Genomic DNA, 27360 nt, shown 5'->3' on the forward strand with positions numbered 1-27360 from the left:
CCACCCTCGCTCTCACTAACCAAATGGTGTTTCGTTCGTTCCTACAGGCATACTTCCACTTTTCTGTTTTTATGTGACTATCGTCTCTGTTTGTTTCCGGTCATCCTTCCATTCCTTCCTTGCGTGAGATGCACGTTCGCTCGAACCATCAGTCGTAGCTACTTGCTGCTGAGTGGGGGAGTATGATATAGGCTTCTAATATGATATGTTTTCGGTCGTTTTACGTTTGTCGTGTTCGATCTACATGTAGCAAAACTAGATCTCATAACACGAAGGTTGGGTAAAACTATTGTTAATAAGAAACAAAACGTTATGCGATGACTGTTTTCCTAACAAAGTGCGTTTTCACTTATTTCACCCAGCATAATTTTCAATAGCACCACCGTCATTGGGCGGTGGAACTCGAAGCTTGTACGGCCTCAAAAATCAATATCAATAGAGTTCCTCCTTCGTTCGCCTCACTAGGGAAGAACAGTGCAAAACGCACCCACGAGGCAAAATGGTCTCTCTCAAAAATTCACTCATCTTTTGTAGAACATTTCTGAACGAATGTTACCATTACATTAGTTATTCATTATCAAGCTGCAATGGAAACATTGAGCAAAATCCTTCAATTTTCACTTTAATTTTATGATTTGCGATTCTTTCATCTCACCCGTAAGATTTTCGTTCAATCCGTTAAGACAAAACAAACAACCATGTGGTGGAATTCAATGGGATTGTATTAACTCGTCTTATGACAAGTGAAGACATTCCACTAAAAAGCTCAAAATAATTTTCTTATCAAACAACCATGCGTTCACCATTATTTCACATGAAATCTACACACCATCAGTATCCAGAATAGGGCATATTGCCGGACAGCAACCCTGCAAAGATGGTGTTCGCTTCCGACCCTGCAGGTACAAGAAAGCATGGAGCGCAGCGAGCGAGGTGGACTGAGGTGGGCACAATCGAGGATGGTTAGATGTGGGCTCAAACCGTGTATTGTGGTGTCAAAATTATTCGGCATTCTTGTTTTTATTGGTAAAAGCATCGAAAAGTGCATTTTGGACTGTTTTCCCCTACTCATTTAACATGCGACACCGGCAATCGTAAAACATGAAAGAAAACGGCGAAATGACACAAGAAGGATTTTGTCTTTTGTGACAACAAACTAAATGTGGCAGGGTAAAATGATCTATTATGGAGGAGTTAAACACCGCGTCGAACTAAAACTGATTTAAAAAATTCTTTAAAAATGAACTGTTTATATTTTTCACATTGTAGTAGTCGAATAGGGTGCTCTTTTATTCTAGATTCGTAAATATTACGTCAATTATGCTTAACTGATGTTGTTTTTATTTTATTTCTTTATTAGAGAGGCCTAGGCTGGCTCACCTCAGTTATGTTGTTTTGTTTTTATCACAAAACGAAGGAAGCAAGAAGAATGAAAAAAAGAAGGAAGCAAGAAGAATGAAGCGGGAAGAAGGAAAAAGGAATCGAAAGAAGGAAGAAAGAGAAGAAAGAAGGAAAAACGTAGAAAGACGAAAAAAGAAGGAAACAAAAGAAGAAAAAAGGAAACAAAAGAAGGAAGGAAAAGAAAAGAAGAAAAAAATGAATTAAGAAGTAGAAGAAAGAAAGAAAATAAAGAAGAAGGAAGAAAGAAATTGAAGAAAAAAGAAGATAACGAAAAAAGGAAGGAAGAGAAAAGAAAAAGGAAAAAAAGAAGTAAGAAGGAAGAAAAAAAGAAAAAGGAGGAAAAAAAAGGATGACGAAAGAAGAAGGAAGAAAGATGAAGGGTGAAGGAAGAGGGAAGAATGAAGAAGAATTAAAAAATAAGATAGAAGGAAGAATGGAGAAGGAAGGAGGAAACGGAAAGACGAAACCAGAAAGCAGGAAGAAGGGAAGCAGAAGGAAAGACGGAAGAAGAAATAAAAAAGAAGAAAGAGGAAAGGAGAAAAAAAGAAGAAAACAGAAAGAAAGAAAAACGCAGGAAGAAGAAAAAAGAAAGAGGAAAGAGGAAAGAAGGGAAAAAGAAGAAGAAATAAGAAAAAATAGGTGGAAGAAGAAGGGAGATGGAACAAAATTAGGAAAAAGGAAGGAGGAAGAAGAAAGAATAAAAAAGAAAGAAGGAAGAAAAAAGACAAAACAGGAGACATAAGAAAGAAGCAAGAAGGCAGAAAAAAGACGAAAAAAGGAAAAAGAAGGAAGAAAAAAACAAAAAAATAAAAACGAAAGAAGGAAGAAAACACTTGAAAGAAAAAAGAAAATTTCAATACCAATATTTTCTAATTATGAATTATATTTTTCATGAGTTATCAAATCTTATCAAATAAAGAGGAATCTCAGTGCAAATTCTCATCTTTTCTCATTGATATCAAGTTTAATTTTGTCATTTATCAGAAAATTAAAATCAAGCCTTAAAATAATATTTATTGAAATATTGTTCCTTATGGAAATTATTTTTTGCAAACGTTCTTGAAACATTTAAATGTAATCCGATGAAACTTTACAATCTAAAATGAATATTACCACCATTGCTCATTGTGCATCATTTAATTGCCAATGCCTTCTGCGTATGAATGCAAATAATTATTTTTAATCCTAATCAAATATTTATTTTCTTCAGTGTAGTCTATTTTTTACTGGGGAATTAGAACTATTATAGTATATCCCTGTTTTATTGTACGTGTCGTATAGTACCAACCACCACTTAACATATGGTCAGTCGTATGCCATGACCCGTTTCCATCCAGGAATAATGTTGATTATAAAACCAATCAGTTTTCCCGGATGAGTAGACAAAACATCTCTAAGCTGATTTTCTTCTTCTTTATCAGCCACCGCTGTCATGACATCCGAAAAAGAAAAACGTAAGTCCTACGTCAAAACAGCCAAAAAGAAAAAAAAACTGTTTTTTATTCGAATGAAAACTGCCCTCAAGCGATATTATCGCATGCGTTAGTGTGTTCCGTGCTTAAAGCCACAGCTTGACAGCGAACACCAAGTTTAAGGACAAGCATCATAGACTTATGCAGGGGTTCATCGAATTCACTCACCCGACGGATTTTGACATTTGAGCGGGTCGTCTTCTCGAACAAAAGTTCATTTTGCGTTCATTATGCGACCCGCTCAAACGTCATAATTTCTTGGGGGAGTTCATTTTGCGTTAGTCTATAGAATCCAAAACTAAATTCACTCGCATTTTCAAGGGTACACCACTCAATACAGACTAAGGACGTTCCGATACTTCAAAATATCGATATTCTATGATATGATAATCGAATCAAAGTATCGATATCACCGATATATATATATATATATATATATATATATATATATATATATATATATATATATATATATATATATATATATATATATATAATATTTGTTGTTAGTGTTTATTTTCTCTCATTTATAATATTTGTTGTTAGTGTTTATTTTCTCTCATTTATAATATTTGTTGTTAGTGTTTATTTTCTCTCATATTACTCACTCGTATTAGGAGTGCGTTTACAAAAATAATGACAAACGACTTTTGTATATTAGTTTATCCAACCTGAATGTATAAGTGGCTCAACAATCAACAGCGTCGACGAACGTCGTAGTTTCAACTGGTAGTGGAGTAGTCTTCAGCTTGACGTTTCATATATTTCCGACCGCCTGAATTTCTTTGATAAAATCAAATTTACTGCAATTTCACCAACAATTTTTCGCTTTGCCTTGAAACATTCTCCTGAAAAATTTGTTTTTCGGGAAGTTATTATTGTATTTATATTTATAAGTAGAAAGAACAGGGTGTGAAATGTTGCCAAAACAGATACGGGGAATTGACTGATATTCCATCGTTATTAGCTGGTTATGGAACTTCTCGCAAGGGCAGCTGTTGTAAAATTGGTAATACATCCGTGTACTAAATGGAATAGTGTTCAAGTTCCACCGGCAGCCGAATCTTTTTTCGCAATATCTCATAAAAACACCCTAAAATGGCAAACTTAACTATGTGTATCAAAATTAAACATCTTTTCAAAAAAAAAAAGAAAAAATCTGACTTCCCTCACAAGTCATCAATCAAGAAAAATATATTTATAAGTTATTCAATAACACTAAACAAAGTCAGTTAGATTGAAACAAATAAGCAAATTCTTTTCCGAATTTCCCAGATTTTTTTTCTGGAACTTGCTGAACACTTTTTATTTACCACGAAAAACTCTTATGAAAAATCTGTTTTTTTACTGTTTTCAACGAAAGTCTTTTGAAAGTTTCCACGAAAATTTCCACGGAAATTCTCTTAAATTGTGATTTTTTCTGAATTTCCGAAACAAATTTCGACAGGATATTCTTCTAAATGTCTACAGAACATTTTTCTGCATTTCCACAGGCTTCGATCCGATTTGGTGACAGTTCAAATGGAGGTGATAGTGGAAAATGGAAAATAAATTAGTAAATAATAAAACCGCAAAATTCATCAGTTTTCTCAACCTTAATGAAAAAAGCACGCTTGCCGTTCACAAAAACGGTGGGACTGCACGCGAGTCCCGTAAGGTTAAAAAAAGTCTGGCAGAATTCAATATTTTATCGTGTTTTCCATTCAACTTTAAATTTTCCTTTTCAAAAACTATGACCGAACCACAAAAAAATGATGGGGGAGGAGAAAGAAAAAAAATGTGACTACCCAATGAGCGATGCATATATATTTTATCATATGAAGTAAGTACTTTCTTGTTTTATCTCTTTATTAATGTGAAATTTTTAAATTTACAAGATCTTCTTCAGTACTTTTTTTACCCAAATAAAATGGCAATGTTGTTTTGTGTCCCTTTTATTTGATTCGATATATTGATATCGAATGTAAAAATATCGATATGACCGATATATTGAAAGCAAAATATCGATACAAAAATATCGGATATCGAAACAAATATATTGATATTCCGATATATCGGAAATATAGACTTATGCAGGGGTTCATTGAATTCACTCACCCGATGGTTTTTGACATTTGAGCGGGTCGTTTTCTCGAACAAAAGTTCATTTTGCGTTCATTATGCGACCCGCTCAAACGTCATAATTTCTTGGGGGAGTTCATTTTGCGTTAGTCTATCGGAACGTCCCTAATACAGAGGCAGTGGACAACTTTTGTTTTTATTATTTCAGCTTAGCTACGGCGCAGCATGCGTGGAATAATGAAAATGACAGTTGTGCGATGCTTTCATATTAAGTGGTGTGCGTGCCCTTGAAAACGCGAGTGAATTTTGTCGTATCAAACTTCATGATTTTGAAAAACAAGTTCAATAGATTATTTTTTGGGAGGTTATGGACACTTTGGTTAGGTTCGGAAGTGTCCCCGGGAACCTGGGGCCTCATTGGACATCTCCTTTCGACAGCTCTTTCGTATGACAGTTTGCATGGTATGCTCGTTTCGAGTCGAGCTGCGCAATGCCACCCCTGGTTCCCTATGGGAAGTGGAAAAATTTCGGTTAGTTCTGAAACCCATCTTCTGATGTATCTAATTTTGTAAAAATTCAAATGTATGTAAATTTTGGTTAGATCCGACACTCCGACACACATCTTGTGACATTAGGGCAGTTCACATTTCAGAAATGTTCGAAAATCACAACTCCCATATGTCTATTAGCATCATTTTCATAATATAGGAGTCCTGGCAAAATTTCAGGCAATTCGGTGGCCATTTAGGGGTGGCGCGAAGTCAATTTATGTTTATATGGAAATTTGTATGGGAAAAACTTAAAATTTATTCAAATCCCCCTACAACTCTTAAATCGTGATGAATTCAAATAAACATCCCCAACCTCAATTTTTGGAATCTATTTGAGCTCTACCAGTGGGTAACTCATTAATTTTGATTTATATTTCCACTGCTACGTTGAGGCTAATCACACCATTTTAGCCATTTATCTCATATTCACACTGTCAATAGAATCGTTCAATCTACTCATAACTAACGTGTTATCCGCAGGTTTCATTTATATAGATTCCAAAAAGGGAGGTTGGGGATGTTTACTTGAATTCATCACGATTTGACCGTTGTAGGGAGAGTTGAAATTTTTTAAAGTTTTTCCCATACAAATTTCCATATAAACATAAATTGACTTCGCGCCACCCCTAAATGGCCACCGAATTGCCTGAAATTTTGCCAGGACTCCTATATTATTAAAATGATGCTAATAGACATATGGGAGTTGGAATTTTCGAACATTTTTGAAATTTGAACTGCCCTATTGTGACATATCAAACTTCACTATTTTGATAAACTTGATTAAAATATGAATTTTTAAGAGTTTTGGATACACTAACCACATCCGGAAGTGTTCACAGGATCGTGGTTCCCTCATGGAAGTGAACAAATTTCGATTAGTTTCGAAACCAATATTGCGACATATCAAACATCATGATTTTGGAAGAAACGCGGAACAGATTAATTTTGAAGAATTTTTGGACACATTGACTATGTCCGGATATGTTCCCGAGATTCTTGACTCTTCAGGCATGTGAACAAATTTCGTTTACCTCCACATTGGAAGTGGGCCGGAAGTGTTTCCGGGAACCTGATTTTCTCAGGGAAGTGGACGAATTCTTGCGAAGACTCTAGCTTCACGATTTTGGAAACCAACGGAAATTCAAGTTTTTTCAGTGCACTTATTTTAAGATAATATTTGTGATGAGCGGATTAGGGCTGTTTGTTTGCCATTCCATCAGGTATCAGGTATCAGAACGTCGGCTCAGGAGGCACGTTCCCCTCAATTTGGGAGATTTGTGCCATCGCCTTCACTGGCCTTTCTCATCATTTACCTGACGGAAAAGGATGTGAAAAAAGGAAAGGAAGAGGAAGTGAAGTTGGAAAGGAGAATGGAACCATTTATAGGAAAGCCAATTATGTAGACTCACACGCATTCAGCTAGGGACTACAGAGAGTTCACAGAAACACAGAGGATGTAACAATGGACAAACGTCAAAGACGAAACACAGAGTGCACTGTGAAAAACGCATAATGCGAATCCATATAGGTGACAATCACAAAGTACATTGTAAAAAAAAAATGCATAATGCGAATCCATATAGGTGGACGTTTGTTTAAAAACTAAGTAAAACACATATTCATAACCCCACACTCACGTTGAGGATGCACAAGAGTAGCCAAACCGAACGTCAAAGACGAGACACAGAGTACACTGTGAAAAACGCATAATGCGAATCCATATAGGTGGCAATTTGTTGAAAACTAAGTAAATCACATATTCATAACCCCATTCTTATTGAACCTCACGTTGAGATTGAACAAGAGTAACCGAACCCGAACGTCAAGAACGAAACACAGAGTACACTGTGAAAAACGCATAATGCGAATCCATATAGGTAACATACACAAAGTACATTGTAAAAAACGCTTAATGCGAATCCATTTAGGTGACAATTTGTTGAAAACTAAGTAAAACACGTATCCATAACCCCACTCTTATTTAACCTCACGTTGAGATTGAACAAGAGTAGTCGAAGCCGAACGTCAAGGACTAGACACAGAGTACACTGTGAAAAACGCATAATGCGAATCCATATAGGTAATATACACAAAGTACATTGTGAAAAACGCATAATGCGAATCCATATAGGTGACAATTTGTTGAAAACTAAATAAAACACATATTCATAACCCCACTCTTATTTAACCTCACGTCGAGATTGAACAAGAGTAGCCGAAGCCGAACGTCAAGGACGAGACACAGAGTACACTGTGAAAAACGCATAATGCGAATCCATAAAGGTAACATACACAAAGTACATTGTAAAAAAAAAACGCATGATGCGAATCCATATAGGGGAAAATTTGTTGAAAAACTAAGTAAAAAAAACATATTCATAATCCCACCCTTATTTAACCTCAAGTTGAGATTAAACAAGAGTAGCTGAAGCCGAACGTCAAAGACGAAACACAGAGTACACTGTGAAAAGCGCATAATGCAAATCCATATAGGTGACAAACACAAAGTACATTGTAAAAAAAAAAATGCATGATGCGAATCCATATAGGTGGAAGTTTGTTGAAAAACTAAGTAAAACACATATTCATAACCCCACACTCACGTTGAGGATGAACAAGAGTAGCCAAAGCCGAACGTCAAAGACGAGACACAGAGTACACTGTGAAAAACGCATAATGCGAATCCATATAGGTGACAATTTGTTGAAAACTAAGTAAAACACTTATTCATAACCCCACTCTTATTTAACCTCACGTTGAGATTGAACAAGAGTAGCCGAAGCCAAACGTCAAGGACGAGACACAGAGTACACTGTGAAAAAAAACGCATAATGCGAATCCATATAGGTAACATACACAAAGCACATTGTATAAAACGCATAATGCGAATCCATATAGGTGACAATTTGTTGAAAACTAATTAAAACACATATTCATAACCCTACTCTTATTTAACCTCACGATGAAGTTGAATAAGAGTAGCCGATTATCTCGGAGAAGTAAAAAGTCAACTACGCCATAGCTCCGGTTAGCGCAGCGAGGGCTAAAATACTGTGAAGGGGGCCCTGGTGCTTCACAGGCTCCGTTTGCGGTTAGGTTCTTATTAGACCCCCCTAACCATTCATTCGTAGGCACGGTAAGCATAAAGCCGCATCACACCGAAAATTAGGGGTCACCTGTATGGTGGACTTTTACCACTGGAACAGGCAATCCGTAATGTTATTCTTAGCCAGATAACCAGCTGCCGACACCACACGGCTATCTAGGCTGTTCGTGGAGAGAAGTTGACATTGACTTTACGTCAACTCTCAATGTGGCCGAACAGCCGACCATTGACATATTTGTGACTCAAGCAATCGTTTTCGGAATAATTCAACCAACAACGCAGCTCGAAAGATTGTTACTGGGAACCCATTTCATCCACGCGACTTGCGAAGTGGTTTCATCACAAAGGTGATTTAACATCGAAGCTGGGCATAATGATGTCTCAAGATCGAACGAATGACTCAGGTTTGATACATAAAAGATATTTATAGGAGTAGGTTTCAAAACTTCAAGCAGCGACGCAGGTAGCATTGGTTCGGCTATCTACAGCGGACGCCTCCAAGGTAGTCAAGTTAGGGGGCGTCAAGGTGGGATGGTCGGTATACCCTGTGGGCATATACGAGCAACCCGAAGTTTGCTTGAAGTGTCTGGAACCGGGGCACAAGCAATGGGACTGCAAAGGCCCTGACAGAAGCAATCTCTGCCGACGCTGCGGATTGGAGGGACATAAGGCACAATGCTGCACGAACCCTCCCAATTGTTTAATTTGTTCCAGCAAAGCTGTGAACAGCAAGCACCCCATGGGGGGTTCGATGTGACCGGCGTTTAAGCGTGCTGCAAAATCACAGTGCAGGTACCGCAGCTGGCTTGCTCGGCCTCGCCCGAGTGTTTGGTGTGCGCAGGTTTTGAGGAAACGGCGGAACACGTGTTGTTTGTGTGCTCACGTTTTCGCGCAATGCGTGACCACATGCTTGCCACATGTGGTCTGGACACTACCCCGGACAACCTAGTTCGGAGGATGCGTAAAGATGAAGTTGGCTGGAACGCCGTTTTATCGGCTATCGCCCAAATCGTCTCGGAGCTACACAGAAGGTGGCGCGTGGACTCAAGGATGGCTAGTTCATGCGCAAATAAGAGGTGGTCCAAGGGATCGGAGTCGGCTTCATGGGTCATACCGGTGGTCATGCTCTGTGGTCGAACTCGATCCTTTTATCGAACAAGTGGCCGCGCGAAGAACAACATGATATCGTCGCTTTCGCGGCGTCGTTCAACCGGGCGGGTTTCGAGCCCGAGGACGGAAAGGGGTCCTCGTCAAGGCAGGCATGCGGAATCATAGTGATATATATGTATTTTTAAGTTTTCACAATATTGATATGAAATAACCATGCATCAGATAGTCAAGGGTCAAAAAAACTCACGTTTAGTCCCGTTTGTGTGTCTAATCTACGTCGGTCCACGAACCAGTCTAGTATGTCTATGTCGAATCTGATGAATTGTTCCTACGATACTGAACGATTCTTATGTAGATCTGCACTTCGCACGTACTATATATCCGTACTATAATTTATAGATAAATTTAATAATTGCATGATTTTTAATTAGATAGACAGTTTACCACTTTAGTTCATAGGTTCCAATAGGTTTTAAGGTTAAGTGTCCGTATATAATTTTATGCTTTGACTCCTAATACTGGATTAAACTAAATTAGGCTAAATTAGGATGCGCTAATAGGAATTTATATTTCAATCAACTCACACGATGCCTGGAGTGTAATAATTCACTAAATCGCTATAGTAATAATAAATTCACCGTAGAATATTAAATTTAACTGCCTCACTTTCTAAATCTGCCGTGTTTACTACATGACATGCATTATTGTGTCCTATATCTGTTGTCCCTTTATCTCTCTACATCGCACAGATTCACCGATGTGACCGTGTGGAATCTGTCATTCCGTCATACCTGCGTATCGTACCTATCGGTGAGGGGTACAGCGATCTATCCGATAGAGACAGGAGGGTGAAATGCCTGTCATCCGCGGTACAATTGCACTCTACCCAACATCGTTTTTGGTACTTCGGTTTTTGGTACCCAGTTTCTGGGTGGTATACCCGAATTCAGCTGCTCATTTTGGGTGATTGGTTCGTACGCAGTTAGTGCTAATTATCGGCAATTATCTTTTCCTAGTGAAAACTCACAATCGGTTGAGGTATATCGAGCCTTTTGTGTTTGTATGGCTTTTTTATGTCGAAAACCAGCCCATCGATACTTCCAAATCTCTGTTATCATTAAATCAACGAAATTAAAACAAAAACATTGTGCGCCATATTGAACGAATGGTGGGTAGGCGTATTAGCCTACTCTTCAGTCCCCTGGATAGAGAGGCCCAACTAGTAGAGGCGCGTTGGCGCGTTCGCCAACAGCCGTCTTCAGTGTCTCGTACTTGACTCGACTCGACGAATACAAATCTGTATAATTTCAATACAACGATTGTATTAAAATCTTCAAAAAATTGTATATGCCCAATTATTATACAGTTTCTGTAAGGTTCTTATGCAGAACTGTATTAAAATCTGCCATCCGCTGGTTGAATGCATGCAATTGAGTCATTTCACACCACTATTCGGGCGTTTTGCCAGAGGTCCATTTTAAAAGCATATTTCTATTGCGACACCTAAAATTGTGTTTGGATCATCAACATCCGAAAAGCTATTTCCCTCGTCTTAAGGTGATTATACAACAAAGCCACAAATCGGCCATCTTGGAAAGCACGTGCTTTTTCTAGTGATTTTTCAAGAGCACGAATTGAGAGAACAACAACACCCATGGGGATCGCAACATCTGTAGATCGTTTGATTACTCATGCTAAGCAATCGACTTTAATTTCAGCATTGTACAAAAAATACTACACTGGTTTTGAACTTTTGATAATAGGAGTAGAAAACCGTGTGGTGAATTTGAAATTCACCACATGGCTTGATTGTATAATCACCTTAAGCGAGATCATATATGATCGTTTTCTATTTGAATTCCATGGTGAATAGAAGAAGATTGATTACGTAAAGCAAAAAATTGCCACTTTTAGTCGGCCTCATACATGTATGTCAAACTTTTTGTATGAAGCATATGATTTTTTTATATGGATCCTCACACTTATTGCAAGACCCCTCCCCAATCGTCTCTCCTCTAAGCATTGCATAATCTATGCATGCTCTTATCCACCTTACTGGCATCACCAATCCTTCCAATGCGTTGTACTGATCAACTTGCCAACGAGATTGACAATTCTATACAAAACACTTCCTTTTTTGTTGCGCTTTCAGCGACTTCTATGGTATATAGAACTTTTATAGCGATTTATAATTCCGCACCATGATAACACGAAAATATCACGAAATGAAAGCCTAGTTCGATGAGTTTAAGGTTATGTTTTTAATTTTAAAGGTGTCAGTTCTACCCCCATATAGAGTGTCCAGTTTGCCCCAACAGCTGAACATATTTAAAAACTGTTGGAAATTTTGTAAAAATCAAGGAAACTTGTCACAAATACATGCCAGAGCACTGTAAATAAAAGAATTTTGCTATGGGATGACCAATAATTGAGAAATCATCTTCTATGGTAAAGTAAAGCTTATTTTATGGGAGGTGAAACTTATAATTTTTAATCATTTGGAAGACATTCTAACTTTTTTGTCAAATTTATGCGCTAAGAAGATAAAACAATGACTTCTACGCTATAAATTAGTTGTTTGTGAAAGGATTATAGAGTTCGCTGCATTGAAAGTAGAAAAATGATTGAATTAGCAAGAATATTGGGGGTGTCCAATCTGCCCCGGGTGTTCATAATGCCCCCTGGTCCCCTACCTGAACTTTCTCATCAGGTGTTTGTTTGCAGATTTATTTTTTTTAATTACATTTATTTAAAGGCTCAAGTGAGATTTCTTTTTACCCTTGCTCCAAAATAAGAGACATCACTTCAAAGACCTGTAAGGGTGATAGTTAAAATAATTTCCACCCCTAAACACATTGAATGTCATGACAAACAGGTTCAATATTGCACCTGAACTAAGTTTTTGACATTCCCTTGTCAAGCTTGATCACTGCAACAAACCTAATTGCAACTATGTACGTACACAATATTCCTTCACAGTGATTAAATAGGTGCAAAAAATACCTGCCTTACTAGGCGGAATTCATCCATCAAAGCGAAACGAAACCAATTGTAGTTCTCACCCTCGCTCAGCTTCATCACCGACCATCAGACGACGACCTATTCCGAAAAAAATAATTGTTATCTTCTACCATCTCTTGTTTACTCAGTCGTCGTTCCGCAATGCGCCACTCGAAAGGTATTAATTTACACACAATTAATAGCCATAGCATATTTTGGTTGCCTTTCTCCGACTGACTCGGCCGGGCGGGATTCACCCTTGGCTTCCCACATTCATTTTCGAGCTACCACCAGCCGCAGCCACCGAACCGCACAAGAACATAAAACGCATGAATTGCGGTAGCTAATCTCCTTTCATCATCATCATGGACCTCCCTCCCTTCGCACGTTGAACGGATCACGAATCGTCGTCCACAGGGCTGAGGTTTTAATCAACGCTTTCATATACCCTATACCTACATACATATCACTACTTGTTGACAGTAAGTTCGGGTTGGTATGTTATTTGGGCTTCAGGTATAACCCTTGCAGGGTTGTTATAACTTCAGTCATTTTGATATACGAAAATCAATAAATTGGTATGCTTAGTTCGGCAGCATTCGAGAATCTCGTCGTGTTCAATTTAAACTCAATAATTTAAATATTCCGTACCAACCCTGCCTCAACGATAAATCCATTCTTCGGCTACGATTTAATCAATCACGCCACATCACAACCCCGTTCTTCAAATTCAATTTGGCGAGGACGAGGAAACATCTTGTTGCGAGGGATGCGACCGTAGTTTTGTTGCGCAATAAACTGATGGGACGCACGGTCCAATCTGTGGCAATCTTATCGCCTCTTGTAATGGATGGCTTTATAAAAGTTAAGCACGTGTTTTCCCGTATTATCAGTCGGGAAATTATACTGATTATCGGACCAGGAAACAGGAAATAGCTGCCTCTTCTCTCAACTGCGGGGTCTAAGGGGCATTTATGAGCGACTTCTAGGAAGAAGTGTTGTATCCTTTCTCCGATGGGAAATGTAAATAATATCCGTGGCAGAGCGGCCGCCGGCCGAACGGATACGATTAGGATGACAAGATAATTTGATTGGAATCATTGTAATTTAATAGGGTTTATGTGTGAACACACATCAAGCTCTTCATAATTTACATTACGGGATATTCGATTCATTTGTGACCGGAAAAAAATGATTCATTGCTTGGACATTGAATTTTATTGGGTGTTCGAATCATAGGAAGTATAATTTTTAAAGGAAATGTTTCACTATTGCAGATTTTATAGAACGTTCATTACTCAAACCTCAAAACAAACCGTTCATTACTCAAAGTCTTGCAACTTCCAGTGGTAAATCGGGACAATTCAAAGGATCTGGTCCTCACAAGTTCCAATAATCACGGCTCTACGGGCCTGCCGATGACAATCGACCGCCAGTTAAGGGTTTCGTACTAAGCTGGTAGTGTACTGCCTACAATCGCATAATTGTCCCATATTGAGAACATCAAATTGAGAAAACAGTTGTTAAAGGTAAAATCGTCCTTTTCGCGTTTTAGTTTGTTTCTGATTATTCTTTCAATCCTTTTTTAATTAGTTGCAATTAATTTTAATTACCTAGTTAAATTTAATTAATTAAAATTTTAGCAATGCTAACAAAAAACAGTGGGAAATACACTGGCACTGTGTCAAAAAATGTCCCTACAGTGATGGCTCGGATATAAAATCATTCATAGAACATCTTCTTCTTCTTCTTATTGGCATTACGTCCCCACACTGGGACAGAGCCGCCTCGCAGCTTAGTGTTCATTAAGCACTTCCACAGTTATTAACTGCGAGGTTTCTAAGCCAAGTTACCATTTTTGCAATCGTATATCATGAGGCTAACACGATGATACTTTTATGCCCAGGGAAGTCGAGACAATTTCCAATCCGAAAATTGCCTAGACCGGCACCGGGAATCGAACCCAGCCACCCTCAGCATGGTCTTGCTTTGTAGCCGCGCGTCTTACCGCACGGCTAAGGAGAACATATTTAATGAATTAAAACAAACGCCACATTCATTTTATGAAAAAGAACAATGTATGTTCATGTCTTTTCACCGTTGAATCATCAGGGGCATCAACAGAAAAAGATACAAAGTCATTGCCAAAAATGTGTCCGTACAATGCTCAAAACATTGTTTAAAGTGTCCAAAACTTTATATTAACCCTCGGCATGCTTGAATTCTCTATGCAAGAATCCCACTAATTATCAATGGGGTTGAGGTCTGGAGATTGCGAAGGATGCGGAAGCGTTGATTCGGCATTAGACTGGCCCAGGATACAAAAAGTCGTCCGATTCAACGGGACACCCCCCAGGATTTTGACTTTGGATAAGAAAATCATTCTCTGAAAATTTCAGCCTGATCGGTTATTGCATAAGCTGGCGCAATTGATTTGAAGTTAATATGGGGATTTCAGCCGAAATATATGGGAAAATACACCTCTGTTACTATTTCGTACAGGGAATTGGATGGAAAAGCCCGATTGAGCCCAGATTTGCAGAAAAGGAGGTTAACATGCCAATGAACAATTTGACATAAAATTCTACTATGATTAAATGAACTTTCAATTAGTTTTTAGCTGATTTATTTGGAGTTTGGTTGAGCACTTTGAAATTCATGAATTGCCTTGAAAACAAGCGCATGTAATCGAAGGTAGCCCCGTAGAATCCGATGACTTTTTTGACGTAGGACTACGTCTGTCTTTCCTATAATGGGGTACACTTTACGATTGCGAAAATCGGGGACCGTCACGAAAATATGATAGACTTTAAACTTTAATATCTCAGCCGCTTCTCGATGGATTTTCAATTTTTTTGGACCATTCGATCAAGGATGAGTCAACGCTTCTTTGTATTCATATGAAAATACTATTTTTTAACTATTTATTATCGATAATGGATAAAAAGTTAAGCAATAGGTAAACTAACCAATCACGTACATGCATCCCTAGCACAGACATCAAAACTCGATCACTTGCGGGTTTGGATCCAATCCTCAGTTTGAACAAGATTTCACGCAGAGTGAACGCATAAAAACGATCGCAGCGGAGCGGACACAGCATCACGGAGGCGCTGGTAACATTTTCGGAGGAAATCCATCGCATTGTGTAATACACAGGATTTTGTTTTTACACGATTTTTTTTCGCTCGTATTTTTGATCGTGTGACTTCAATTTGCCACCAATTTCTTCGCAACATGTTTCAAAAAATCCAGAATAAATCAAAGAAAAATCACATGATAATCAATATACGTTAAACATTTGGGATGAGTGGAAAATTGAGAAAATGTAAATCGTGTAAAAACAGAATCCAGTGTATTCGTAAAATGTTCCAACCAAAAAGGACTCTATTTTGGTGTCAGTATTGCGAACAAAAATTATAAATAAATATCGCTGAAAGTAAATGTAAATATCACGCAAGAACTTGAATTTGATTATATACATTCTCTAATTAATTTGCGCAATAAAGTACACCCTAATAAAAATAAAAAAAGAAAGGAAGTAATAGATTGCAACGAGATATTCGAAATTGCATATAGCTAGGTTCCACTGCTCGACTATATTACACCATCACAAATATCCAGCCGCTCGGAGCACGAGAGTATTTGTAACGGACAAAATCACGTGCCCTACCTTCATACCGTACACCGAATGCTGTGGGCGGAATGGAATGGAAAAACCAGATCACAAGCCATCCAAAACTGGTACCTATGGTCTATATAAGCACCCCACCGTCAATTTTCAACTCTCTTAATTCCTGGGCAACACAGTTGGAAACAACCAGTTTTATAATCTAAAGTGATCGGCAAAAAAATTTGCAAGTTCGTTATTCTGTTCTAGTGAACATACCACTCCCAAAATCCAGAATTGGATAAATCCGTATTCTTGTTCGTGAGACATTGAAGTGCTTTGGTGGCCACTTGGTGGCGGCTGGTCCTCCTTAATGCCAACGTGAGGCCAGCGAGTGAAGCGAGAGGTCGCCATCCAGGTCGAACGTTGAAAACGACACGTGGTGCAAGTGAGTGAACGGCAAAGGCAAGGCGCAAGAACCACGTAGTTCGGAAAATTCCTTTGAAGTGCAAAATTAGTGCCGATCGAGTGTTTCCTCTCCCAGATGAACCTATTCGGTCGTCCGTAACCATACGACCCCCCCCTAAAGCGTCGTTAGCACTACGACAGCCCTCCACGTTCCACGATCGGAACGGACCCCGGCCCGTTAAGGGTGAAGCGCTCCAGATACCCGGATCGAGAAACCGCCGTCGGCATCCTGAAGCGACACGTGACGACGAGAACACCAGCAGCAGTTAGTCGAGCCGTGAGTGGATTTAATAGTTTTTTCAATAAATTGTGGAAATTTACAGTAAACGCTCAACAAAATTAACTAGTTTTTTCAATATATTTCCTTCTACTTGGGTGTTAAAATTATATATTTTGCTATCAGTTCTTTGCGTGCACCGAAAGAAAGTTTTTCAGGTTGTGAAAAAAGGCAACAGGTGAGTTTTCCCCAGCACATTGTGCCGACCCTGAGTAATTGATGAGGTGAGCTGGCTCGGGACGTAAGGACGTCCATGCCACAGACGCATGGGCGTCATTGGTAGTTACAATTGGTGATGGTGCTCGATGTGTTGCTGCAGATCATTCAACCTCAACGAATCAGCATTTCATATGAAGAAAGGGTTGACCATAAAAATAGCACTGTGGCGATCCCACACCGCCAGTGCATTTTTTTTCGACACCACCAGTGCCGATTCTGAAAATTTATTACAAATTGTGGTGTCAGTTGGAAAGGAGCATTGGGAAAAGAAAATTGGTTCTTCTCAGGACCAACATTTAATGGAAAGAAAGAGTTAATTGCGAAAATGGACTGTTTCGGTGGCATCGGGTTTGGCGTGGTAGCTTGGTTGATGTTAGTGATCCCATCCATTCAGATTTACTGCATCATCTACCTCCGACGCGCTATCAAATTCGCTATTTACGATTGAGTTTTGAACTTTAAAGAAAGTTTATTTCGGATAGTCGGATCAACCTTCTTTTGTATAAAATCAATGAAGACGCCACCTCTGTGGAAACTATCTACAGCAACCACCCATCGGCGACCGTCGCTCGGATAGACAGACGTCATGAGTCAAATTTCTGTTGTTATTCTTCGCAACAATACGCATCTTAGATAACCAACTTCTCATAACCAAATTCAGAATCTTGCGAGAAAATTTCATAAGATTCTTCGAATTTGTCATTCTCCGAAAGGTCCGTTGTCTACTGTGGAATCCCGATCAAAATAGCTCGCGCGCGTCGAAAAGCTGCTTTCTTATATCTAATGAAGTAATTCCATTAGCCCCGCCCCTTCATTAATCGTTATGAGTGCACATTTTATTCACACCCATATCAGATCACAAAGGGGCGGGGCTAACAGGCTTAATTTATCAAATACAAAAAAGCTAAATTAATGATTTCGTGTGTGTTACTTCTACGTGAAGTTAAACGATTTACAATGATATGGAAATCAGACCGCATCGTGCTGTGCGGTTCTTTCTCTCGTTGCGGAAGGAAGTTTTTAATACTACCCGAAGCTATTTTAATTTCAACGGTGCTTCTTTGCGCTATTTGTCCCGTTACGATCTTTGCAAGGACCCGTGCCTTCGTTTTACGTTGGACCCGTTTGCGGAAGTAAAATTCCGACAAGCGGTGGTAATCCTGCAGGGACACCGTTCTGGGAAAAAACCTCTTAGAAGGTCACGTCTCCACGCTCAGCAATGAGTATTAATAAAAACAAGAGGAAGGGGGAATCTTTGAATTCTCCACTTCCTTCTAAGAAACAAGGTTTCAAGACCGTCCTGCCAAAGCGCGGAAAAAATAGAAGGAAGCTGGAGAATTCAGATATTCCTTCTAACTCTAATATCGGAAATAATTCTTCTCCAATCGAACTGAGCAATCAGTTCGATTTGATTAATGATGAAATTGAGCAAATCGAATATACCTCTAGCCCAGGTGATTCGATTCATGCGAAAAAGCAAAGGATTCCGCCAATTGTGGTATCTGTTGCCGAGTTTTCTGGCTTCCGGAATGAGATTTTGAGTAACCTTCAGGGGATCAAGGTTTCATTTCAGATCGCTAGGAAGGGTGAATGCCGCGTTTTGCCGGGATCCTTTAACGATCGCAAACGTCTTCTTCAGTATTTAACTGAGAAGCGCCATAAATTCTTCACATACGACGACAAAACTGAGCGATTGTTCAAAGTCGTCTTGAAAGGTCTCCCCAGTGATGATAAATCACTGGATGAGATTAAAATTGAAATTTCTCAATTACTTGGATTTTCACCAGTCCAAGTAATTAAGATGAAAAAGAAATCTCACTCCGGTACTTCCCAGAGGGGCATTTCTCAAGAATTTTATTTAGTTCATTTTAACAAAAGTGAACTAAATAATATGAAAAGTTTGGAAAAGGCCTGTATTATGTCCCATGTCCGTGTTACATGGTAACATTTCCGCAGGCCTGGGGGAAATTTTAAAACCCCACCCAGTGCCGTAAGTGCCAAAAGTGGGGTCATGGAACCAAACATTGTCACATGGATGCTAAATGCATGATTTGTGGTGGAACCTCTCACGCCAAGGACGCATGTCCTGTGAGAGAAGATTCCAATAAATTTAAATGTGCAAATTGTGGAGGCAATCATAAATCCAATTTCTGGGAATGCCCTTCACGCAAAAAAGTTTTGAATTCCCGTGCAAAATTGATGACGAGAAATTCCAATCGGATCCCAGATTCGACGGGTAGAAATTTTTCAAACGCTCAAATTTCGAAACCAGTTACCGGTCGAGCAATTCATACCCACCACAATTCACAAACAAATTTTGCCGCTCGTCAACGGGTAGCAAGCACTTCAGTAAATTCCAATTTTTCGAATGTACCTACGTATGCAAACATCGCTGCTGGTAGACAAAATTTCTCTTCTCAAAATGAGGTTTATACCCATGTCCCAACGGAAAATAATGGTCATGTTGCCGATTCAGGTAGCATGACTGCTTCCGATTTTGATTTTTTAACTGAACAATTGCATCACATGATTGATGCAATGTTCAGCAAATACCATACCAGAAGCTGTTCAGGTTGGTATAAAGTACACACAAAAATTGTTATTGGACTCCGTTTCAATGGATCTAAATAATTGTGTGAAAGTTCTAAATTGGAATGCCCGCTCTCTAAAGGGTAAGGAAGATGAATTATTCAACTTCCTAACAGTTCATAATGTGCATATTGCCATTATAACTGAAACCTATTTAAAACCAGGACTCTCCATTAAACGAGATCCAAATTATTTTATCTACAGAAATGATCGTCTTGACAGCGCCTGTGGTGGGGTCGCCATTGTCATCAATAGACGTATCAAACATAAATTATTTTCTTCGTTTGAAACCAAAGTTTTGAAACCTTGGGAGTTTCTGTTGAAACAAATTTTGGTCAATTTTCCTTCATTGCAGCCTATTTGCCTTTTCAATGCAATGGGCAGCAAAAGAATTTGTTGAAAGCTGATCTTCAAATTCTGACTCGCAACAAATCAAAATTCTTCGTAATTGATGACTTCAATGCCAAACACCGTTCATGGAATAATGCTCAAAGCAATTCCAACGGCAACATTTTATTTGAAGATTGTTCTGCGGGATATTATACTATTCAATATCCCAATGGCCCAACTTGTTTTTCATCCACTCGAAATCCTTCGACAATTGATTTGCTCAGCAGTTCGAGAGTGCCCATAATTTAAGTCTAGGTCTCACTAGTCCAATTGAGGATCAGGTTACTCGAAGCTTCGAAGACATTCTCGATCAAGATAATGTTTTTGACCCTTCGTTGGGAACTAATTTGGATGAAGTGAGATCTATTACTAGAAAATTTAAAAATATGAAAGCCCCGGGTGATGATGGTATTTTCTACATACTTATCAAAAACTTCCTGAGAGCTCTTTATCCTTTTGGTTAATTTATTTAACAAATGTTTTCAATTGGCATACTTCCCAGATAAATGGAAAAACGCCAAAGTTGTTCCTATTTTGAAGCCGGACAAAATCCAGCTGAGGCATCTAGTTATCCTTCAATCAGTTTGCTTTCCTCAATAAGCAAACTGTTTGAAAAGATTATTTTAAATAGAATGATGGTTCATATTAATGACAATTCTATTTTGCTGATGAGCAATTTGGTTTTCGCCATGGGCATTCAACCACTCATCAGTTATTAAGAGTTACGAACTTAATTCGGCTCAACAAATCTGAAGGATATTCGACTGGAGTTGCTCTTCTTGATATAGAGAAAGCATTTGACAGTGTGTGGCATGAAGGTTTGATTGTAAAATTGATGAATTTTAATTTTCCTCTGTACATTATTAAACTGATCCAAAATTATTTATCAGATCGCTCACTGCAGGTAAACTATCAGAATTCTAAATCTGATAGATTACCTGTGAGGGCTGGTGTCCCCAAGGCAGCATACTCGGGCCCATTTTGTCTAACATTTCTCCTTCTGACTTATCTGATTTACCACCAGGGTGTCAACAATTTTTGTTTGTAGATGACACGGGCCTTTCAGCCAAAGGGCGAAGCCTTCGTGTCATTTGTAGTAGATTGCAAAAAAGTTTGGATATTTTCTCCACTTACTTGCAAAAATGGAAAATTTCCCCGAATGCTTCCAAAACTCAGCTTATAATTTTCCCACATAAGCCGAGAGCTTCTTATTTGAAACCTTCTAGCAGACATATTGTCACTATGAATGGGGTTCCAATTAATTGGTCTAGCGAAGCTAAATATTTAGGACTTCTGCTAGATCAAAAATTAACTTTTAAAAATCACATTGAAGGCCTTCAAGCCAAATGTAACAAATATATTAAGTGGATCCACTTATAAACAGAAAATCAAAACTTTGTCTTAAGAACAAACTTTTGATTTACAAACAAATTTTTAGACCTGCCATGTTGTATGCTGTGCCAATATGGACTAGTTGCTGCAATACCAGAAAGAAGGCACTTCAGAGGATTCAAAATAAAATTCTGAAAATGATTCTGAAGTTGCCTCCGTGGTATAGTACCAATGAACTTCATAGAATTTCTAATATTGAGACATTGCAACAAATGTCCAACAAAATAATTTCCAATTTTAGACAAAAATCGTTGCAATCTTCTATTGTAACGATTAGCTCCTTGTACCCTTAGTATAAATTAGGTTAAGTTTAGTTTAAGTAGAAAACATTGTAATTCCTACATGGTTTAATTCAACCAGAGGAAAAATTCTAACTGCCAGAGGCAATTGAAATGTATTAATAATAACTAAAAATATAACATAGCAAATAAGGATGATAGTGTTAAGAAAACACGGAACACCTAGTCTAAGAGATGAATGCATGTATTAGATAATTAGCAAATAAAATTAGTTAAAAAAAAAAAAAAAAAAATGATATGGAAATGCTAATATCATCTTCCAAACTTGGACGTACATGTTCATGATAGAATTAGAGGCGAAAGTATAGAATTGATAGTTCCGTTAGGATACGGCAGGCATGAAGAATGTTTTTATAGAAGTCGATTTGAAAGCGAGCGGAGGGCAATATTTGTGATGGCGCATATCACACGACCTTCCTTTGCCAAGCTCCCGTATGAAGGGGGAGGGAAGAATATCAGTGTGGAAGCTCAGCTTGTACCCTGAGACGAGACCTGCAAAGACGGCTTCTTTTTCCTTGTTTTGACACTTGTTCTTTTTTTCATCACAGTTGGGGCCATCCACCATTTTTGGCGTGACGTACTTTATGGATCTTCCCAGTTGATCATCGATTCTCAACTGTTTCCTTGAGTGTTTCACCTAAATCCCGGGTAGAATCTTCTGAGCGCAATAAAAGTGTTTGCAATTTACGGATTTATAATCTTATTTTTAAAGAGATTTTCCTATCGGGAATAAAACACGTATTCATAACTGTGCAATATTAAGCTGTCCGGCTATTCTAGAATACTTTTCAAAGTGAAAAAGTACTCGTAAAACAAAATCATTCGGAATACTTTTTGAGGGATACCAATACTTTCACACAAAAAGGTGCTGGTTGCATCTGACAATTCGTGACAGCGCTTGCAGGTTGCAGATGAAGTTACATTTTTTCCTCTTTGCAAGTCCCGTCCCAGGTTCCAACCCCAAAGCTGTCGGGTTCGCACTGTGTTGTTTCACGGTTTCGCACCGGGTTCACCAATACAACTGTATTTCAACTGTCAAAACCATGTGAGTGGGTGGGACTGGGCGGAATAAACAAGCAGAAGGAAAAAACGAAACTGTCTGTTATTCAAATAAAATGCGCGTTGAAATTTTTTTCCGGGAATTTTGTTATATTTGTTATTGTATAGTTTTAAATGAAATTAATCCGGTACTGTTGTCTAGATTCAGTTTTAAAACTAATTGCTAGGGAAGTTAATCATAAGTTCATTCAGGGTTTTCCTCACAAAGCGGGCTTGGTAGTCATATGGCTACTGCTTCTGCCTCATACGCAGGAGGTCGTGGGTTCAATCCCAGGTCCGTTCCATTCTCCTACTTTGTATATTTCTCTTTATTTCTCATGTTCTAGCAATCGCTAGAACTGGAAATGGACTTCCATACCGTTTCCATTACTATTCCTATACCTTCAACTTGAGTATTCTAACAGTAATCTGCTAGAATTGGAAATGAACTTATAGAGCACGTTTCCTACATCCAATTAGAAATTCCATCAGTTACCTTCTCCTATCTATCACATTGGCAGCTCGTTAACCAAGACGGACCTCTGCCTCTCCAACCTAACCCAGAAATTCCAACAAATTCCGCATGAACTCGTGGCAAGTGCAGAGGTATATTCGGCTTGCAGTGGGCGAGTGATTGCATCATCTCCCTTCCTCCCCATTCCTTACATTGACTTGCATTCGGACGTGGCAGGCGCCAGTATGACCTAACAAATGAGATCACCAGTACTTGTACATTGAAGATGTGTGCTAGTCCTAAGCAAACATCTGTTGGTTCCCTGTGCAAGAACAGCTGATCTGGTCATAATGGAGTAGCAACTACGAGCAGTCAATCAAGCTCAAGCTCAAGCTCAAGTTCATTCAGGGTTTTCCTCACAGGTTGTGTCCTAAATTAGGTCGGTGGATGGAATTTGAAATTTGTTCACAAAATCCGTCAGAAAAATATATTTGAGGCTTAACGAATAGAATTCTTAAGGAATACCGGAATAAATTTCTTAAATAATATGCTGAATTTCTTTTGAAATTCTTTCAAAAACTCTTTCAAGCGTTTCAGAATTTAATTCCATTAATTCTTTCTTGAATTTTTGTATGCATTCAGAAGATATCTTTCAGGTATTCCTCCATATTTTTTCCAAGAGATCTCTTCGAGATGAATTCCTTTGGAAATCTTCTAAGAATATCTTTGAAAGTTGTTCCAGGAATTTATTTGGAGGAATTCCTCTGAAAGTTCTTTGAGGAATTTTTCCGGAAGTTCCTTGAAGAATTCCTCCGGAAGTTCCTTGAGGAATTCCTCAGGAAGTGGAGGAGCTCTTCCGGAAGTTCTTCCAAGAAATCCTCCAGGAATTCCCCCGGAAGTCCTTCACGAGTTTCACCGGAAGCTAAAACAGAAATTCTTACGGAAGCTCCTCCAGGAAGCAGGAAGTTTTTCGAAGAAATTCCTGGATGAATTAATGGAGGAATCCCTAATGAACTTTTGGAGGAATTCCTGAAGGAACTTCCGGAGGAGTTCCTGGTGGAGCTTCCGGAGGAACTTAATGAGAAATTCCTGAAGGAACTTCCGTAGGAAATCCTGCAGGAACTTTCGGATGAATCCTTCAAGGAACTTTCTGAGGAAACCTTCATGGAACTTCAGGAAAAAACCCACAAGGGACTTTCGTAGGATTTCGTCAAGGAACATGTAGATATGAAACCTGCGGGGGGATTCCTGAAGGAACTTCCGGAGCAAAATGTTGTTATGTTTTCCATGTTGGACTATTGAAAGATATGGAATTTCAGAAGGAACTCCTAGCATTAAGGTAGCCTCACACCTCGGAAATTTGGTCCGCGGATTTTTTCCCACTGTATTTTTACATATGTTTTCAGGATTTGGGCAAGGAAAATCAAAATCCCGGCCCCATTGAAAATGCACGGGGCCCAAAATCCAGCGGAAAATATTCCCGAGGTGTAAGGCTACCTTTATCAGGAGGGGTGGCGAGGAAAAAAATAGTGTATTCTGGAGAATTTTTATTACATGCTTCTGAGTGTTTTCCAAAAACTTTGCCGAAATATAGTGATTGGAATCTTTTAGAATAGAAAATCTCCTTTACATGAATTCTATACGGAATTCTTGGTATAAAAATGTGCACGGGATTATAGAATATAATTAACAGTTCACGCACTTAAACATTTTTATTTATCATGATCTGATTAGTCAAGGCCAACGCACTGCCAGTGCACTGGATGTCCTGGATCATATGTTTCGAATCAAAACAAACACGATGCTACGCACACCAACATATCCAATGACAGATGGAACTGAAAATATTTTTTTATTCAGGGTTCGGGTTGGCACTGACCCAGGTTTAAAAACGAATTCGACATTAGTCTTTTTCGATTAGATGTAAGCTAAATAAATGAAATGAATCTAATATACATCCATTTCAAATTCAATCCAAATCCAATCCTAATTTTTCAATCCAAATCCAATTCAAATCAAATCTAAATTAAATTCAAATATAATTCAAATCCAATTCCAATCCAAATCTAATTCAAATCCAATTCAAATTCAATCCAAATCCAATCTGAATCCAACCCAAATCCAATCCTAATCAAATCCAAATCTAATTCAAATCCAATGCAAATCCAATTCAAATATAATCCATTTACTTACTTGATACTTGATGGGCTACAGCTCTTCGATGAACCTACGCCGAATGGAGTACACCCAGGTTTTTTTTACACGGTTTGGTTTTAGTCGTTTAAGACCTTCAGCGTCAACAAAACAATGAGTTAACCCCACGAAAAAATTCACAAAAAATCAAAGAAAATTCAGGTGGTATTTAAAAAGCCGTGAAAGTTCGGGTTAACCGAAAAATTTGTGAATTCCAACCGTGTAAAAAAAACCTGGGTGTATCCTTCTCCACTGGACTCCTAGGCCAATCGCTTCCAGTCGCCCTGAACATTGAGCGCCCTCTGCGGCCTCTTCCGGGTTCTCTACTAAATATTATCTTCGCTTGACGTTCTTCCGGCATACGAACAACGTGTCCAGCCCATCGTAGTCTGCCGTGTTGTATAAGCTTAACAATATCCATCCCTTTATACACCTGGAAGGGGGAGATCCGCCAGCGCCGGACACCTCCCAATACCGGACACTTCTCAAAACGATACTTGCAGAGGTCCTTCCACCATCTAATGTAGTGCAAAGGATAGCTATTTCAAAGTCCTATACCTGTAGGAAAAATTTGATCTTTAGGTTGAAAGCTTTGCTAGGATTGAAAAGCTAGGATTGAAAAAAATGGTCAAAATTTTCTTGTTTTACCTTACTTTAGAAGGTTTGAATCAACATCAAATTCGATCGGAAGCATTATAATCATGTAGAGATGGTCAATATCAGCCATATTTTGAATAACGATCATGATTTGTTAGATATGTTATGTAATTGTGGTGCAAAATAAATTTCGTCTATCCGGCAGCTGTCCGGACAATGAGATTCTTATGTAAGCAAATAGTCATTTTTGATCCTGTTTTCTGAAAGCTGAAATTTTGCACCACAATTCATCATTAAAATACATTGTCGCAAAACTTGTTCAAATGCTTATGTATAGTTTGTATGATTCATCAATGATCATATTTTGTGTATATGGTATACCAGTTAACATAATCCGTATAGTTAGTGAGATTTTCGTTAAATGGCTTATGTGTCCGCCACTGGGGGATCTCCCCCTACAACTCGTGATTCATGCGAAGCCGCCAGATACCGTTCTCCTGTTTACCGCCTAGTATTGTCCGCAGCACCTTACGCTCGTGGAAAGATTACTGGTGCGTTCCATCAAAAAAATTGCCAAGGAAGTCAAAATTTCTGATAAATCCATGCGAGATCCATCAAAGAAGACTTGCATGTACCTTCCAGAGCTTGAGTGAAAGGCCACTTGATTACTGACCGGGTATAGGAACTACAAGTGACTCGCTCAAAAAGATTGCCTTCTTTGTTGAAGAAGAAAAAATATAATCCTGTTCTCCGACACGAAACTTGTCGACGAGTTTGTACAATCCCATTTAATTCCACCACTTAATTGTACCTTGACAGATACGTATTTCGACCCCAACAGTAAGGTCGTCTTCAGTGTCTCGTACTTGACTCGACTTAGTCGACGAGAATTACCCGAATTATAAGCTCTGACGATTCGTGCATTTCCAAAGTGATCCCCTAGGTTGCAACGCTCAGGCTCTTTTTGGAATAACCTAACAACGATCACAAAGGAATGGAACCTACAAAAGAAACCTTATTGCGAAGTTTGAATAGGTACTCGGTTCAAACACATTTTTGATGAAAATGTGTTCACCTTCGCTACAGTTCTAGATCCCCGTTTCAAACTCAGTTTCTTTCCTGAAAGCTATGGT

The 27360-nt window shown here is 38.6% G+C and overlaps 1 long non-coding RNA gene across 1 annotated transcript; it reads right to left on the minus strand.

Moving 5' to 3' along the window:
• Window positions 1-9953: 9953 nt before the first annotated feature.
• Window positions 9954-10387, minus strand: LOC134208259 (uncharacterized). The gene is made up of 3 exons (XR_009978581.1): window positions 10286-10387; window positions 10146-10229; window positions 9954-10087 (listed from the first exon to the last, which is right to left on the minus strand). It is a non-coding gene; the product is annotated as an uncharacterized LOC134208259 (long non-coding RNA).
• Between the last annotated feature and the right edge of the window lie 16973 nt (window positions 10388-27360).

This window comes from Armigeres subalbatus, chromosome 1 (genome assembly GCF_024139115.2).
Source record: "Armigeres subalbatus isolate Guangzhou_Male chromosome 1, GZ_Asu_2, whole genome shotgun sequence".
Taxonomy (NCBI): domain Eukaryota; kingdom Metazoa; phylum Arthropoda; class Insecta; order Diptera; family Culicidae; genus Armigeres; species Armigeres subalbatus.